The following is an 18,276-nucleotide window of genomic DNA, read 5'->3' as shown; positions in this document are numbered from 1 at the left end:
TTATCTATGAGGATGTATGATCTTATTTTCTCCTGAAGTTCAGGTATGGGCAGATTGCTATGGTGACCCCTGATATTATAGAGGGATTTATAATAGTCACTGAAGCTAGTCTATATATTCTGAGTACTATGTATCTTTTTCCCTACTGAGTTATTAATAAGGGGGATGTAAGTGGTTAAAGTGAGTGGGTGCAGTACTCTTCATAGTAATTTACTGCTTCTGTTACCTACATAGTAAAAGCAATTTGTAATACATTCTCTCATGCATCAGGATTTTTTATCTAGAATGGCCAAGAGTTTATGACAGGTGGTAGAGAGTTTAACGTAGGTAGAGGAGGAGGGATAACACTTATGTTGGTGCTCTAGTAGAGTGATTTGAGAAGAGAGTGAAGATATCTCTGCAGCGCATTCCTTCTTAAGGCGTGTGTCATGTAAGATAAGGATACCCTGCAGGACACACTTAAGCATCTGCCACTTGATGGAGGGGTAAGTAGGGTCATCCTCATGGCCAAAGACAAGGTCTGGATAGATTGATTGAGTTCTGTGAGGCAGAGAATGTCTTGGAGAAGGTTCTCATTTTGTGCCATGTGTAACTGGGCCTCACATGAGAGCATAGTTGCATGGAGATATACCAGTATACTGTATATAGGAGCATGATCCGACCATAGAATAAACCCTATCTCCACATCCACCTGGAGGTCAAGAAGTGAATGGGAAAAGAAGAAATAGTCTATTCTGCTTGATACAGAATGGGCATGCGAATATAAACTATAGTCCTTAGTCTCTGGATGAAGGATTCTTCACACATCAACCATATCGTGCTGCGTATTTTTTCATTCCTTGTATGGATGTGATAGGGTGAGAGGACTTAAGTGTAGATACATCAATTGATGGATTAATGGGAAAATTGAAATTGCCACCAAATATCACAGGAGAGGAACTAGCTAACTCCTCCAGTAGTTTGCGATAGTAGGAGCTAAATTTCTGTTGGCCCTGATTGGACAAATACACGTTAGCAATCACAAAACTACAGTAGCTCCAGAATACTTGTAGAAAGACATATCTGCCTAATTTATCAATGAGAGGATTATTATTATTATTATTATTTATTGTTATAGCACCATTTATTCCATGGTTCCATGGCGCTTTACATGTGAGGAGGGGTATACATAATAAAAACAAGTACAATAATCTTAAACAATACAAGTCATAACTGGTACAGGAGGAGAGAGGAACCTGCCCGCGAAGGCTCACAATCTACAAGGGATGGGTGAGATTACAGTAGGCGAGGTTAGAGCTGGTCATGCAGCAGTTTGGTCGATCGGTGGTTACTGCAGGTTGTAGGCTTGCTGGAAGAGGTAGGTCTTCAGGCTCTTTTTGAAGGTTTCGATGGTAGGCGAGAGTCTGGTGTGTTGTGGTAGAGGGTTCCAGAGTAGGGGTGATACGTGAGAGAAATCTTGTATGCGATTGTGGGAAGAGAAGAGAAGAGGGGAGTAGAGAAGGAGATCTTGTGAGGATCGGAGGTTGCATGTAGGTAAGTACCGGGAGACGAGGTCACAGATGTATGGAGGAGACAGGTTGTGGATGGCTTTGTACGTTATGGTTAGGGTTTTGTACTGGAGTCTCTGGGCAATGGGGAGCCAGTGAAGGGATTGACAGAGAGGAGAGGCCGAGGAATAGCGGGGGACAGGTGGATTAGTCAGGCAGCAGAGTTTAGAATAGATTGGAGGGGTGCGAGAGTGTTAGACGGGAGGCCACAGAGAAGGAGATTGCAGTAGTCAAGGCGAGAGATGATGAGAGGGCATGGACTAGGGTTTTTGCAGATTCTTGGTTGAGGAATGTACGGATTCATGAAATATTTTTGAGTTGAAGTCGGCAGGAAGTGTAAAGAGCTTGGATATGTGGTTTGAAGGAGAGATCAGCGTTAAGGATTACCCCGAGGCAGCGAGCTTGTGGGACTGGGGAGAGTGGGCAGCCATTTACTGTAATGGATAGGTTCGTTGGGGGGTCGCGTGAGATGGGGGGAAAGATGATGAATTCTGTTTTGTCCATGTTAAGTTTCAGAAATCTAGCGGAGAAGAAGGATGAAATAGTGGACAGACATTGAGGGATTCTGGTTAGTAGGGAGGTAATATCTGGTCCAGAGATGTAGATCTGTGTGTCATCAGCATAGAGGTGATACTGAAAGCCATGAGATTCTATGAGCTGCCCCAGGCCAAAGGAGTACATGGAGAAGAGCAGGGGCCCTAGGACTGAACCTTGTGGGACTCCGACAGATAGGGGGCGAGGTGAGTAGGTGGTGTGTGAGTGGGAGACGCTGAATGTCCGGTCTGTAAGGTATGATGAGATCCAGGATAGGGCCAAGTCTGTGATGCCAAAGTATGAGAGGGTCTGCAATAATAGGGAATGGTCCACTGTGTCAAAGGCAGCCGACAGGTTGAGGAGGAGGAGGACAGAGTAGTGTTGCTTGCTCTTGGCGGTTAAGAGGTCATTGGTGACCTTAGTTAGGGCAGTTTCAGTGGAATGGTGTGACCGGAAGCCAGATTGTAAGCGGTCAAAGAGGGAGCAAGAAGAGAGATGGGAGGACAGTTCAAGGTAGATGTGTTGTTCCAGTAGTTTGGAGGCATAGGGGAGAAGTGATATAGGGCGATAGCTAGATACAGAGGATGGGTCAAGAGAAGGCTTTTTGAGGATAGGTGTGATGGAGGCATGTTTAAAGCTTGAGGGGAAAACACCAGTTGTTAGTAGTGTTGAGCATTCCGATACTGCAAATATCGGGTATCGGCCGATATTCGCTGTATCGGAATTCCGATACCGAGTTCCAATATTTTTGCGATATCGGAAATCGGAAGTTCCTATAGTGAAATTATGCAGTATAATGAAGTGTGGGCGGTGCATGGGCGGAGACTGCGTGTGTGCGTGTGCGGGCGGTGTCTGTGCGTGACCGTGGGGCTCTCTGCGTGTGTGCCTGGGCTCTATGCGGCATGTGGGGTGTCTCTTTGTGGCATGCAGGGTCTCTGTGCGGCATGCAGGGTCTCTGTGCGGTGTGTGGGGTCTCTGTGCGGTGTGCGGGGTCTCTGTGCGGCGTGCAGGGTCTCTGTGCGGCGTGCGGGGTCTCTGTGTGGCATGCGGGGTGTCTCTGTGCGGCGTGCGGGGTCTCTGAGCGGCGTGCCGGGTGTCTCTTAGTGCGGGCATCATCGGATGGGACTACAAGTCCCATTGGACAATGCCTGCTACACTGACAGTGATTGACACATTAGCCAATGATGGGACAGTAGTAGTCCCATCATCCGGCTAATGTGTTGAATGTAAAAAAAAAAAAATACTCCATACATACTACATACATACATACTACATACATACATACTCCATACATACTACATACATACATACTACATATATACTCCATATATACTCCATACATACTACATACATACATACTACATACATACATACATAATACATACATACATATTCCATACATACTCCATACATACTACATACATACATACTACTTACATACTCCATATATACTCCATACATACTACATACATACATACTACATACATACATCATACATACTACATACATACTCCATACATACTACATACATACTACATACAGTACATACATACTACATACAGTACATTCATACATTGCATACATGACATACATATAGACATACAGTACATTAAACATAGAGTACATACTCACCATTACTTGTCATTTTGATCCCCGAAGCCAGTGTTATCTGTAAAAAAGATGAAAAAAACAACCAATATACTCCCTGTCCGCAGAAATCCACGAGTGTCCCACGACGATCTCCCGTGGAGAACGGCAGCAACAGCTGTTGTGACTGCTCACCAGAGGCCCCAGAAACACAATGACGGGAGGAAGGTATTCCTCCGCCGCTGTAAAAAAATAGTCCCTAGCCTCACTTATGGCATTGCTGGGTGAGAAATTTTCCCAGGCAGCAATTGCCATAAAGTGAGCCTTTGTCCTAAGGTAACCTCTCAGTGATGCACTGCAGGAGCCATTGTCTCCTGTCAGTGTGTCACTGAGGGTCCTACAGAGCAGTGACATCACCCGATATCACTGTTCTATTGGGGAGATCGTCGTGGGACACTCGTTATTAATTGGACTACAGCGGACAGGTAGTATACGGTTTATTATTTTACATTTTTTGCAGGCGCTGAAGTATGGTAAGTAAGGTTAAATGAAGAATATGAAAATACTTTTTTCCTAATGTGTGCGTGTTTTATTAACCCTTTCTTACTATTGGATTAATAATGAATAGGCGTCGTATTGACGCCTCTCCGTTATTAACCCGGCTTAATGTCACCTTACAATAGCAAGGTGACATTAACCCCTTATTACCCCATATCCCACCACTACACGGGAGTGGGAAGAGAGGGGCTAAGTGCCGGAATTGGCGCATCTTACAGATGCCATTTCTGGGGCGGCTGTGGACTGGTATTTGTAGCCGGGGGGGGGGGGGGGCAATATCCTTGGCCCCTCTCTAGGCTATGAATATCAGCTGTCTGCATAGCCTTTCTGGCTATAAAATATAGGGGGACCCCACGTCATTTTTTTGGGGTCCCCCTATTTTAATAGCCAGTAAAGGCTACACAGACAGCTGCGGGCTGATATTCATAGCAGGCTACAAATATTGGCCCCTGGCCATTGGCTTTCCCCCTCTGGCGCAGAAAATTGAGCAGAAGCCCACGCCGTTTTTCCTTTTTTTTTTTTTTTTTTTTAATTCAACGCTCATTAAGGCCTCTTTCACACTTGCGTCGGTACGGGTCCGTCGCAATGCGTCGGGCCGACATACCGACGCACGTTGTGAAATTTGTGCATGACGTGGGCAGCGGATGCGGAAAATAAAATAAAAAGATTACTACAAGCTGCGTTGTACGCTGGTCGCCGCATGGTCAAAACGATGCATGCGGAAGCATCCGCATACTGCGGCATGACCTGCGTACCTAATGTTAACTATAGGTACACAGGCCGCATGCCGGCCGCATGCGGAAATAGGCGGAGCTAGTGGTGGAGGGCGGGGCTTCAAGGAGGAAGTCCGCAGCCCTCCGCAGCTGCTGCAAACGCTAGTGTGAAACTAGCCTAAGTCTTCTGTTCTTTTCCATGGATGTTTTGGAGAGATATCTCAGATTTATAGTGGCTCTAAGGGTGAATCAGGCACAGAGCCCCAAGTGTGTGTGTGTCTTACCCAGCCATCAGCTAGCCATGCTCCCCACTTGAAGAATTTTTCAAGGTACCATGGATCTGTTCTGTTGTGCAGATTTGTTTATTTTCAATAAATTTTGTAATAGTTTGTGTCATTTTAACACTGTATTTTGCCTATTTCATATTACAATCTTTACTACTGTATTTTTTTTCCAGTAATCCTGGACTTGTTGAAATCCATTTGTTTACCCCCAAAAAAAAATCAGTTGCAGAAATTTCGACACCCTGTTGCATGTGAATGCACCCAAAGGTTAACTAGCAGCCAGGTTTTGTAACATAAGAAGTTGAATAGAGCAACTGGTCACCATTATTTTGAATTGAGCATGTACACTCTAAAAATGTTAAAAATCCATTATTCAAATTTTCAATGAATGAATGTAAGGGAAGCGTACATCACATGTGACCGATACTTTGTCTACTTCCTGGGAGTTTAAATCCCTATCTAAGTGGAGTCATTTTTAGGATATCTCCCCCACAGGAGGCTATTTATTGTCTAATATGGCTGAGTCCTCCACTCAGGCTGCCTTATCCCTAGATGAGTCCCTGGATGGGATGAAACGTGTTGGCAGGCAGTTAACCTTTTAATATTGGGACTGGGAGATGGTTATCCTCATAAAACTGGCACCTGTAACTTCGACCCATAGGATAGATACCTGCACAATGGCTGGATGCCAACAGATCCACATGAGTGTCTGAAGACGCCTGCCAGAGTTCCTAAAGGTACCGTTACACTAAACGACTTACCAACGATCATGACCAGCGATACGACCTGGCCATGATCGTTGGTAAGTCGTTGTGTGGTCGCTGGGGAGCTGTCACACAGACAGCTCTCTCCAGCGACCAACGATCAGGGGAACGACTTCGGCATCGTTGAAACTGTCTTCAACGATGCCGAAGTCCCCCTGCAGCACCCGGGTAACCAGGGTAAACATCGGGTTACTAAGCGCAGGGCCGCGCTTAGTAACCCGATATTTACTCTGGTTACCATTGTAAAAGTAAAAAAAAAACAGTACATACTCACATTCTGATGTCTGTCACGTCCCCCGGCGTCCACAGGGTTACGCGCTGCTGCTCAGAGCTTCCTGCACTGAATGTGTCAGCGCCGGCAGTAAAGCAGAGCACAGCGGGATCCAGATCGCTGCTGCGTGTCAAACACAACGAAATCGCTATCCAGGACGCTGTAACACCACGGATCGTCGTCGTTCTCGTTGCAAAGTCGCTTAGTGTGAAGGTACCTTTAGTGCGGAACAGAACTGGGTGAGATTGTTTCAATCTATTTTTCTTGTATAGCACCTTGCTAGGTCCCTCCACTATATGCTAATGGTACTGGCATTGGTAGTCAATTGCGGATAATTGGTACCTTATCATAGCCTGATAAATTGTCTGCGGGCCCTCTTAGGGCACTAATTTTTACTGTTTGTTGTGTCTTGGTACCTTTTTTGTATAATCAGTGTTAGAAGTTTTCAGTTAATGATATGCCTGTGATCTGGGGCAGGACTGTAGGCAGAGTCTTATCTTCCTGCTCTGAGCCAGAGAAACCAAGGAAAGTCCTGCTCACAGGCCGCCCTGAAGCACAATCTCTCTCTCTCGCTCTATGAGGAACATGTTTGTGAACCAGCGAAGAGAGGGAAATCCCGGCACTAAAACCAGTGTGCAGGTATATATATTGCCCGATGCAGCAGCATTGTGAAAATCTGGGAATGAAAGGAAAAACTTGGGTGCTTGCTACGAATAAAGGTAACAATGTTGTCCACAAATAGAAAAAAGGTAGGACTCACCATTCCTGGTGCAATTCCATAGCATATATTCATAGCAGTAGAAGACATACATGTGAAAAAATGCGGACTACGGCCGTTTCATGCTGCATGCTCCTCTATGGGTCCAACGGGGAGGAGGAAATGATGGGCATCCTGTCTATATCTAGGATCAACCCACTAGGAACATGTTTGTGCTTTGGTGTGGGTTGCGGGTAGGTCTCTTCTTGGTTTCTATGGCCTAGAGCAGGAAGATAAAACTTTGCCTACAGTCCCACCCCGGAGCACAGGCATTTCATTAACTGAAAACTTCAAACACTGATTACACAAGAACCACAACACGGATTTCTTCAACCCAGGTTTCGTTTTAATCAGTGTAATAGCGATAACATGACACTGCTTGTAGTTTACTTAACAAAATCTTGATGACAGGTTCTCTTTAAAAAGTATCTTTCAACAGTTTGAGCATGGTAAATAAGCACTCCCATTTTTTTGTTCACTTAATCTGTGACTATGCATTATGTTTTTATTTTAGGTTTTCTTGGTTGATGGCAGGAGCATACATGTGCATCTGCATATTACACTTATACTAACAGGAGTGCTGGCCCTTTTTTTTCTTTAGTTTCTTGAACTCAGTAAATTTGGGGGTGTGGCCATCATCCTTGTACCTAACCCCTTCCCCTCCTGGGCTTTGCGCCATTATTATATCACACACAGCTTTCCACAGTCAGACACTGGTCCTGCTCTTCTGCTGTTTATTTTGAGGCCTGATTGGCACATAGCAAGGTGAGTCACTGGTGTCAGGTGCCATCCTGATTGAGTAACACCTTGTTGCAAAGGAATGGCTTTCAGGCTTTTTTTCTTTTATAAAAAAAAAAAAGCTAAGTAGCCTATATTACCATGTATTACTTTTTTATGTACTTACTGCAGTGTGCTTAAGCGTTACGTTTTTATTCCAGGTTTTGTTTGTTGATAAAGACTAGTGAGGTGAGCAGAGCTGTCTGTCATTCCATGTCTCACACAAAAGAAAGCCTGTTTTAAGCTGTTGTGTTCTTTTTTTCCCTTGTATGTTGCTGCCTAGCTATGATTGATCAATGGCATACAGGGGAAGAAGTACATGTCTCCAGAGACAAATCCATGGTAAAGCCCAAATAGGCTTATTGTAAATTAGAAGTTAAACTTTCTGAGCTAATACCTCTGGAACAGAGAGGAGAAATAGAAAAATTTAAACTATATTTTATTCAGGTCTGCAGTGGCCAGTATAACATAATCAAATTATTGAAGGATCCTCTTTTAAACTAACAAATCAGAAAGATATCATGAAGTCGAAAGTTAACTCTTTACACCACAAAAGCCATTGAACTTGCATATGTAGGGGTCAAATGCTACTTCTCTGTATCTGGATATCTTACTGCATCTTTATATGTTGTCATCATAAGGGGAACCTGTCACGTAAAAAAAGCTATTAACCTACAGATATTGGGATAATCTGCAGTTCAATAGCATTCTAGTGCTGTGCAGCTGCTGAACTGAAAACCCAGCTACTGGGAAGAAATTAACATAATTCCTCCGAGCAGCTTTTGGCTTTCAGTCACAGAGGTGCAGCCAGCGCGGCTTCTGTCATCACTCAGTACACAGTTAGCGGTGGTTGTAACCATGCCCCAGCTGTCAGTCAGTGATGGAGTGTTGCTACAGCCGATGCTTACTATGTACTGAGCGGTGTCTTGCTGCGCCTCTATGACTGAAAGCCGGAGGCTGCACTAAGAATAAAGTTAATTTCCTTCCAGCCACCAGGCTTTCAGTGAGGTGGCTGCATGGTTTTAGAACGTTAGTAACCTGCAGATAAACCTCATATCTGCAGGTTAATAGCTTTTTTGACATGTCAGGTTCTCTTTAAGAAATGGTACAGCTGTGGTTATTACATTTGGTAAATTACGTGTCTCTTAAGTTCAACCAAATTAATATTATTGGGAAAAAATTGTACGTGATATAAAACATATGCAACACAAGCTAATGATCTATGAACAGATTGTATTTCTGTCATACAATATGTAAGCTCTTGTCAGTTGTATGATGTTTATTAACATAATCATAAAGCGCTACCGTACAATGTGGCCGACAGCAGGCAGGAAAAGCTCTCCCAAAACACCACAAGGGTGTCAAGTCAAACAGACAACTCCAGACAGGTATAATCAGAAAAAAATGGAGTAAAAATGTCCAAAACACCATATTTATGAGATAAAAAATACACAGTTTATTATTTTAACAATACAAATGGTCCAAAAGCACATATACATGCTGTGTACAATATACAAAAAACATTTTACTCAATTTTTTCCAGTTGTTTGATGTTGCAGTATACTTAGCTAGAATAGTTTTCCATTACTTTGCCTCAAAAAGGGTTGGTTATTTTAGCAAAAAAAAAATCCTGAATGTTTGTGCAGGTGCACCACCCACGTGGCATGGTGGGAACCTCACTTCATAGAGTCAAAAGGTGGTTAAAATTACATCATTAGAAGTTTTGTAACTACTTTAGTCTATATGTATGTTTGTATTTGTGATATGTTGTACTATTTTAATACTTTAATAAAAGAGATTAAACATAAAATTACATCATTACAACTTTTTCTTATTTACAAATTGCTATAATCAAACCAGTGCAACTAACATAATAAAATATCAATAGGCACTAACTTGCAGACAGCTAGAAAAACAGAAGCCATCAAGTATGTAACTTGTAAAAAATGTATAAATCTAGTTACTGGTCAATGCAAGTTGGAGGGATTTATCATTAATAGGATTAATGTAGTCAACACACAGTAATAAATAAAATAGTTCTAATTCTTAAGTAGACACCTCACCAGTTCTAATGAAAAACCTGGGCCCTAAAAACATATTTATTTTAGGTACAACATTCTTTAAGTTTTCTGTTTGCACTTGGAGGGTGAGCATTTTATACTTCCTTGAAAGTACTTGTGTTCAACAAAAGTTCTCAGTCGTCCACAACAACAAACATTTTCATTTTCTTTGCCTTAAGGGCTTTTCTGGCTGTGGGCACCATGAACAAAATAATGTTCTTGCTGAGAATAGAGGGCCGGTAGCAGCATTACAAGAACTGTGCGTTAAATATTGAATGCAAGAGATAAAAAGGAGCTTGTTGCTGGGCGCTCAACCTCAAAGTCTTTCTTCAACTTTGTCTGCAGAGCTTGTCGAAATGTTCGAGATTGTGTTAATTAAGCCAGTATGTGATTTTACTGACCTCCACCATTGTTTAAACAAAGCAAATTGACAGAGGAACTTTCAACCCAAATATTTCCCCACCTTTTGTAGGATGTTCCTCTGGAGCTTGTCTAATACATTACCGTTATAGACAAAAAAAGGGTATTTTCACACAAGAGGTTCCTTGTTTCATGCTACCGAAAAAGAACACAAATTAATCTAAAATCTGTCAATTGTTCTGTATTTGAGGGTATAGAGTGTAATACATATGTTGGAGGAAAGGACTCATGCAACCATTTCTTCACGTATGTAGCTTTTTTTTAGTTTTTTTTTTGTAGTGGTTTTGTTTACCCCATAAGCCAGCGAACAATATTGTTAATTGGACATTCATCCCATTGCGCTGTTTCATTTGCACTCTAGTCTCTGAGACTACCCCCCATTGCAGCCCCTAACAGCAGGTTCTATGCAGCCATAACAAAGAAGATGTAAATAAAAGTGGTCTTTTATTTTATGTAAGACTTGTAAATTATATTATATAGCTTTGTGTGTCAGTTACATCCACCTATATGCTGCCACTGTTCCATATGAAAAATCTAGAGGATAGAAGTGTAAAATGTAACGTAATCTTTTGTGAACATGTAATTCAGTCCTAAGAACAAAATTGCACATGTGTCCTTTGCAGAAGTCAGAATGGATACACGCTAATTCCAGGCACCTTGCCAAAGATCTCCTCAGCACCCTACCTGGCACACTGGCTTAACGTGCATGGATAAGTGGGAAAGGCAGACAGTTTGAAGTAGTGGAACTGAGTCCCTGTGCTGAACTCGCCTGTAATTATAGCCTGAGGATTTGAGTGGAAAGACCCTCATTTCTGAACAATAAGGCTGCTGGTTTCAGTGAGTACATCATTGATGTTTTAGCACAAAACAGATACTTGCCTCTAGGGTGGATACTGCGGAGAGTACCTGTGGAGAGGGACATAAATGGGATGGGGACGATAGGAGAAAGTGGGATGTATTTTATGGATGAGTGTGTAAACCTAGTGTGATAGACCCTACACAGTGACCTTTTCCCCCTACTCACTACAGCGTACCAAGCCTATCCTTGCCTTCCATCCAATTATTTTTAAAGGTCAAATCTGTTGATCTGGAAATTATCACATGCTAACATAAATAATACTGCTGGTTTAATAACCATAGCCACTACCATATTGAAGACATACTACACCAACTGCCTTCATTAGGGTGCTCTCCTCCTAGGACTTCTTTGTATCTTCAGGACCCACTTGTACAAACAGCTAGGCTGGTGGTTTTTAAGGTTGTAATTTTTTACAGAATATTACCGTACTTAAAAGTAATATTGTAGCAGAATGATCTACTACAGCCATGGATATGCATGACTTCACTACATACCTGTATATAACCTACTATTTATATAATAATAATAATAATAATAATAATAATTTTTATTTATATAGCGCCAACATATTCCGCAGCGCTTTACAACTTATAGAGGGGACTTGTACAGACAATAGACATTACAGCATAACAGAAATCACAGTTCAAAACAGATACCAGGAGGAATGAGGGCCCTGCTCGCAAGTTTACAAACTATGAGGAAAAGGGGAGACACGAGAGGTGGATGGTAACAATTGCTTTAGTTATTTGGACCAGCCATAGTGTAAGGCTCGGGTGTTCATGTAAAGCTGCATGAACCAGTTAACTGCCTAAGTATGTAGCAGTACAGACACAGAGGGCTATTAACTGCATAAAGTGTATGAGAACATGATTTGAGGAACCTGATTGTTTTTTTTTTGTTTTTTTTTATAGGCCACACAGGGATAGTTAGGTTAATGCGTTGAGGCGGTAGGCCAATCTGAACAAATGAGTTTTTAGGGCACGCTTAAAACTGTGGGGATTGGGGATTAGTCGTATTAACCTAGGTAGTGCATTCCAAAGAATCGGCGCAGCACGTTTAAAGTCTTGGAGACGGGAGTGGGAGATTCTGATTATTGAGGATGCTAACCTGAGGTCATTAGTGGAGCGGAGGGCATGGGTAGGGTGGTAGACTGAGACCAGAGAGGAGATGTAGGGTGGTGCTGAGCCATGGAGTGCTTTGTGGATGAGGGTAGTAGTTTTGTACTGGATTCTGGAGTGGATGGGTAGCCAGTGTAATGACTGGCACAAGGTAGAGGCATCGGTGTAACGGTTGGTGAGGAATATGATCCTGGCAGCAGCATTCAGGACAGATTGGAGCGGGGAGAGTTTGGTAAGAGGGAGGCCGATTAGTAGAGAGTTACAATAGTCCAGACGAGAATGAATAAGTGAGACAGTAAGAGTTTTTGCAGAGTCGAAAGTAAGAAAAGGGCGAATTCTAGAAATGCTTTTGAGATGCAGATAAGAAGAGCGAGCCAGTGATCGGATGTGGGGGGTGAATGAAAGCTCGGAATCAAGGATGACCCCAAGACAGCGGGCATGTTGCTTTGGAGTAATGGTGGAACCACACACGGAGATGGCAATGTCAGGCAAAGGTAGGTTAGTAGAGGGAGAGAACACGAGGAGTTCAGTTTTTGACAGGTTAAGTTTCAGATAGAGGGAGGACATGATGTTAGAGACAGCAGTAAGACATTCACTGGTGTTTTCTAAAAAGGTCGGCGTGATAACAGGAGAAGAGGTGTATAATTGGGTGTCGTCAGCATAGAGATGGTACTGGAAACCAAAACTACTGATTGTTTGTCCAATAGGGGCAGTACACAAAGAGAAGAGGAGAGGGCCTAGGACTGATCCTTGAGGAACCCCAACAGTAAGGGGAAGGTGAGAGGAGTAGGAACCAGCAAAACATACAGTGAAGGATCGGTCAGAGAGATAGGAGGAGAACCAAGAGAGAACGGTGTCCTTGAGGCCGATGGAGCGGAGCATAGTGAGGAGGAGCTGATGATCCACAGTATCGAATGCTGCAGAGAGATCCAAGAGAATTAGCATGGAGTAGTGACCTGACCATTAGATTTAGCTGTTAGTAGGTCATTAGAGACTTTAGTGAGGGCAGTTTCAGTAGAGTGTAAAGAGCGGAAACCAGATTGAAGAAGGTCGAGAAGAGAGTTATCTGAGAGATAGCGGGTAAGACGGGAGTGGACCAGGCGTTCGAGGAGTTTAGAGATGAAGGGAAGATTAGAGACAGGTCTATACTGTAACTATAGATAAATACCATAAAAATAGAGTACTCGTCCAAATCTTTTTTGTAAAAAAGATATAAATACACTTTTTATTGAACCAAATCAGTACATATATGACAGCAAAATAACAAGAAGAAATTCAGTAAGGGAACAACTGCCCCCTGACGAAGCCTAACGCGAAACGCGCGTTGGGGCATGGACGGTGACCCCTCGGTACTCTGCATGATGGGTAAGATTGGAGGATTTGGGTGGGGGTATCTAGTGCACGATACCTGACTGCTATCTAGACTGTGGGACTTACTATATGAAATATGACAATCACCCGTTCTCCCTACCTTCTCTCTGTTTTGAGACATGCACTAATTTGCACTTTACATATGAAATAGCTGCAGATGTACCTTGGGGATATCACTGTTTTTTCAGTGTTGTTTCTAGTTGTTCCCTTACTGAATTTCTTCTTGTTATTTTGCTGTCATATATGTACTGATTTGGTTCAATAAAAAGTGTATTTATATCTTTTTTACAAAAAAGATTTGGACGAGTACTCTATTTTTATGGTATTTATCTATGCTTGCAGGAGTGTCCTTGTTATATATTGGTGATACGATCTCTTCTTATGATACATACAACACACTGCTATGAGCGTGTGGATGAGATCGTATTTTCTTTGGTCCATACTGGGCTGTATATACTATACTGTAACTAGCGGCACAATTTTGGTCGAGGGAGGGTTTTTTAAGTAATGGATGTATGATGGCATGCTTAAATGAGGAGGGAAAATTACCGGAAGTGAGGGAAAGGTTGAATATTTTTGTTAGGTGAGAGGTAACAGCCGGGGAAAGGGACTGGAGGAGATGTGACGGAATGGGGTCACTGGTGCAAGTGGTCGGGCGAGAAGATGCAAGGAGCCTGCTTACTTCTTCTTCTGTAACTGGTTCAAAGTTAGAGAGTGAACTAGATGCAGTGGGGGAGGGAGGACAGTGCATGGTATGAAGAGATTGGGAGATGATTTCCTGTCGAATGTGGTCAATTTTTTCTTTGAAGTAATTGGCCAGATCGTCAGCGCGGAGATCTGTGGTTGGGGCCTGCTCTCTTGGGTTGAGTAGGGACTGGAAAGTGTCAAAGAAACGTTTAGGGTTATTTGACAGTGAGGTGATGAGGGTGTTGAAATAGGTTTGTTTGGAGAGGTGAAGGGCAGAGTTGTATGTTTTTAGCATGAACTTATAATGGATGAAATCTTCGGGTAGATTAGATTTTCTCCACAGACCTTCGGCGCACCTGGAGCAAATGTGTTTCCAGCGTGGGCCACGGTTGTCGCCGTCTATGCCAAGTTGTTCTATGTATAGGAGGTGCAGCTTCATCCAGGGCACTTTGGAGGGTTTCATTGTAATGCCTCAGAGCAGAATCAGGACATGAGATGGAGAAGATTGGGGCCAATGAGGACTGCAAGTTCTTCATAAGTTTCTGGGTGTTAATGGCCTGTGTGTTTCTATAAGTGTGGAAAGTGGGGGTGACCTGAGCGGGATGGCAGTTCTTGATAGAGAATGAAAGAAGGTTGTGGTCAGAGAGCGGGAGAGGGGAGTTTGTGAAATCATCCACTGAACAGAGCCGGGAGAAGACCAAGTCAAGGGAGTTTCCATCTTCATGCGTTGGAGAGTTAGTATGCTGCGAGAGGCCGAAAGAGGAGGTTAGAGATAAAAGGTGAGAAGCAGATGGGGAGAGGGGAGAAGCAATGGGAATGTTAAAATCACCCATGATAAGGGTGGGGGTGTCACAGGAGAGAAAGTGTGGAAGCCAGGTGGCAAAGTGATCCAGGAACTGATGAGAGGGGCCGGGAGGACGATACACCACCGCCACTCGCATGGAGAAGGGGACGTAGAGTCTGACAGCATGGACCTCAAAGGAAGGGAATACAAGTGAGGGTACTTGGGGGATAACTTGGAAGGTACATTTTGGTGAAAGGAGCAGACCAACGCCTCCACCTGCTCTGTTGTCTGATCTTGGGGTATGAGAAAAGTGTAGTCCACCATATGAAAGAGCAGCAGCAGCGGTGGTGTCTGACTGATGGATCCAGGTTTCAGTAAGAGCCAGGAGATTGAGAGAATTAGAAAGGAAGAAGTCATGGATGAAGGAGAGTTTATTACACACAGAGCGAGAATTCCAAAGGGCACAATTGAAAGAGACAGAAGGCATGCATGGAATATTAATAAGGTTAGAGGGGTTTCTGGGTGTAGCAATTGGGAGGTTTGACTGGCTATAACATGGGGGGCCGGGGTTGGGAGAGATGCCTCCAGTGACTAGGAGAAGGAGGATAGAAAGAGTGAGCAGATGGTTAAGTGATTTGTGAGAGCGTCTCTTGTGTTGGATGGTGGGACATATCCCTTACATATGTATACAGAAAATATCAACCCCCTGCAACATGTTTCTATTTCCATCCCATTAATATCGCTCAAGTATCTACTCCAGAACACTACACAAGGCCATGTTCACACTATCAGTATTTTTGACAGTATTTTACATCAGTATTTTTAAGCCAAAATCAGGAGTGGGTGAAAAATACAGAAGTGGTGACGTGTTTCTATTACACTTTTCCTCTAATTGTTCCACTCTTGATTTTGGCTACAAATACGGAGGTAAAATAAGGACCAAATACTGAATGGGTCCTAATTGCTGTATATGTATGGATCTGTTTTACTGTATATACAGTGGAAACCAGACTTTTACATACAATATATAAACAGACACATATGCATGTTTTTCTCAATATCTGACAAGAAATCAGAATAAACCTTTCCCGTTTTAGGTCAATTAGGATTACCATATTTATTAATATTTGCCAAGTGCCAAAATAATGAGAGAGAGAGAGAATGTTTACAGGCATTTTTTTTACTTACTGCAAATTCAAAAGTTTACATACGCTAAGATTACTATGCCTTTTTATGGCAACATCTGAGTTCGTTAGAGACACACCTGTGGATATATTTTAATGCGCACCTGAAACACACTGCTTCTTTGTGTAGCATTATAGGAACGTCTCAAGAAATCAGCCAAGATATCAGGAAGGGAATTATGGACTTGCACAAGTCTGGCTCATCCTTGGGTACAATTTTAACATACCTAAAGTTGTCTTGTTCATCTGTACAAACAATGATATACAAGTACAAACAAGATGGTAATGTCCAAACATCATACTGCTTAGGAAGGAGACAGGTTCTGTGTCCCAGAGATGAACGTGCTTTGGTCCGACATGTGCATATCAACTCAAGGACAAAAGCAAACCTGAATATGAGAAGAAGATGAGGGCAGAAGCTGGTAAGATTGTGTCAATATCCACAGTGAAACGAGTAATGTATCAACATGAGCTGAAAGGCCACTCTGCCAGGAAGAAGCCGTTACTCCAAAAGAAACATAAAAAAGCCAGATTAATGTTTGCAAATGCACACAGGAACATAGACCTTAATTTTTTTGGAGACATCCTGTGGTCTGATGAAACTAAAATGAAACTTTTTGGGCATAAGGACTATCGCTACATTTGAAGTAAAAGGGAGAATCTTGGTAGCAAAAGAACACCATCCCAACTGTGAAACATGGGGTGGCAGCATCATGTTGTGAGGTTGGTTTGCTGCAGGAGGGACTGGTGCACTTCACAAAATAGATAGCATCATGAGAAAAGAAGATTATGTGGCAATACTGAAGCAACATCTCAAGATATCAGCCAGGAAGTTAAAGCTTGGGTGGAAATTGGTCTTCCAAAGGGACAATGACCTGAAGTATACTGCCAAAATTGTACCAAAGTGGCTTAAGGATAACAAAGTCAATGTTTTGGAGTGGCCATCAGAAAGTCCTAATCTCAATCATGTGGAAAATGTATGGGCAAAGCTGAAAAGGCAGATGCGAGGAAGGCGACCTACATACCTGGATCAGTTACACCAGTTTTGTCAGGAGGAATGGGCCGAAATTCCAACCAACTATTGTGAGACGCTAGAGGAAGGATATCCCACAGGTTTTACCCAAGTCATTCAGTTTAAGTGCAATGGTATCAAATACTACGGTAATTAAATGAATGTAAACTTCTGACTTTGCAATGAGTAATAAAAATGTCTTAAACATTCTCTCTCTCTCTCTCTCTCTCTCTCATTATTCCGGCATTTGGCAAATATTAATAATTATGTTAATCCTATTTGACCTAAAACGGGAAAGGTTTATTCTGATTTCATGACAGATATTGAGAAAATCAAGCATATGTGTCTTTTTATATAGTGTATGTAAACTTCTGGTTTCAACTGTAGATATCAGTCAATGTGTTCTAAATCACTCATTAAATGCACACTTCTGCTCCTTATGTCTATGTCCGTTTAGGTTGATCAGTAGAAGATAAAAGCTTAAATTGAAGAATAATTTAATTTTTAAGACATGCAATTTGAAATATTTCTGGGAGGTGCATGCTATCCTTATTTTATGCATAGCACATACCTCTCTACATATGCAAAGTTTATTTTTTCTTCACATAGATAGATTTCCTCACATCATGTACATTATACTACTCACTTATAATATGTATATACAGGTGTTTCTCACAAAATTAGAATATCAACAAAAAGTTAATTTATTTCAGTTCTTCAAACAAAAAGTGAAACTCATACATTATATAGACTCATTACAAACAGAGTGATCTACTTCAAGTGTTTATTTCTGTTTATGTTGATGATTATGGCTTACAGCCAATGAAAACCCAAAAGTCATTATCTCAGTAAATTAGAATAATTAACAAAAAACACCTGCAATGGCTTCCTAAGCGTTTAAAAGGTCCGTTAGTCTGTTTCAGTAGACTCCACAATCATGGGGAAGACTGCTGACTTGACAGATGTCCAGAAAACAATCATTGACACAC

The sequence above is a fragment of the Ranitomeya variabilis genome, chromosome 3 (genome assembly GCF_051348905.1).
Source record: "Ranitomeya variabilis isolate aRanVar5 chromosome 3, aRanVar5.hap1, whole genome shotgun sequence".
NCBI lineage: Eukaryota > Metazoa > Chordata > Amphibia > Anura > Dendrobatidae > Ranitomeya > Ranitomeya variabilis.
This window is presented reverse-complemented; position numbering follows the sequence as displayed.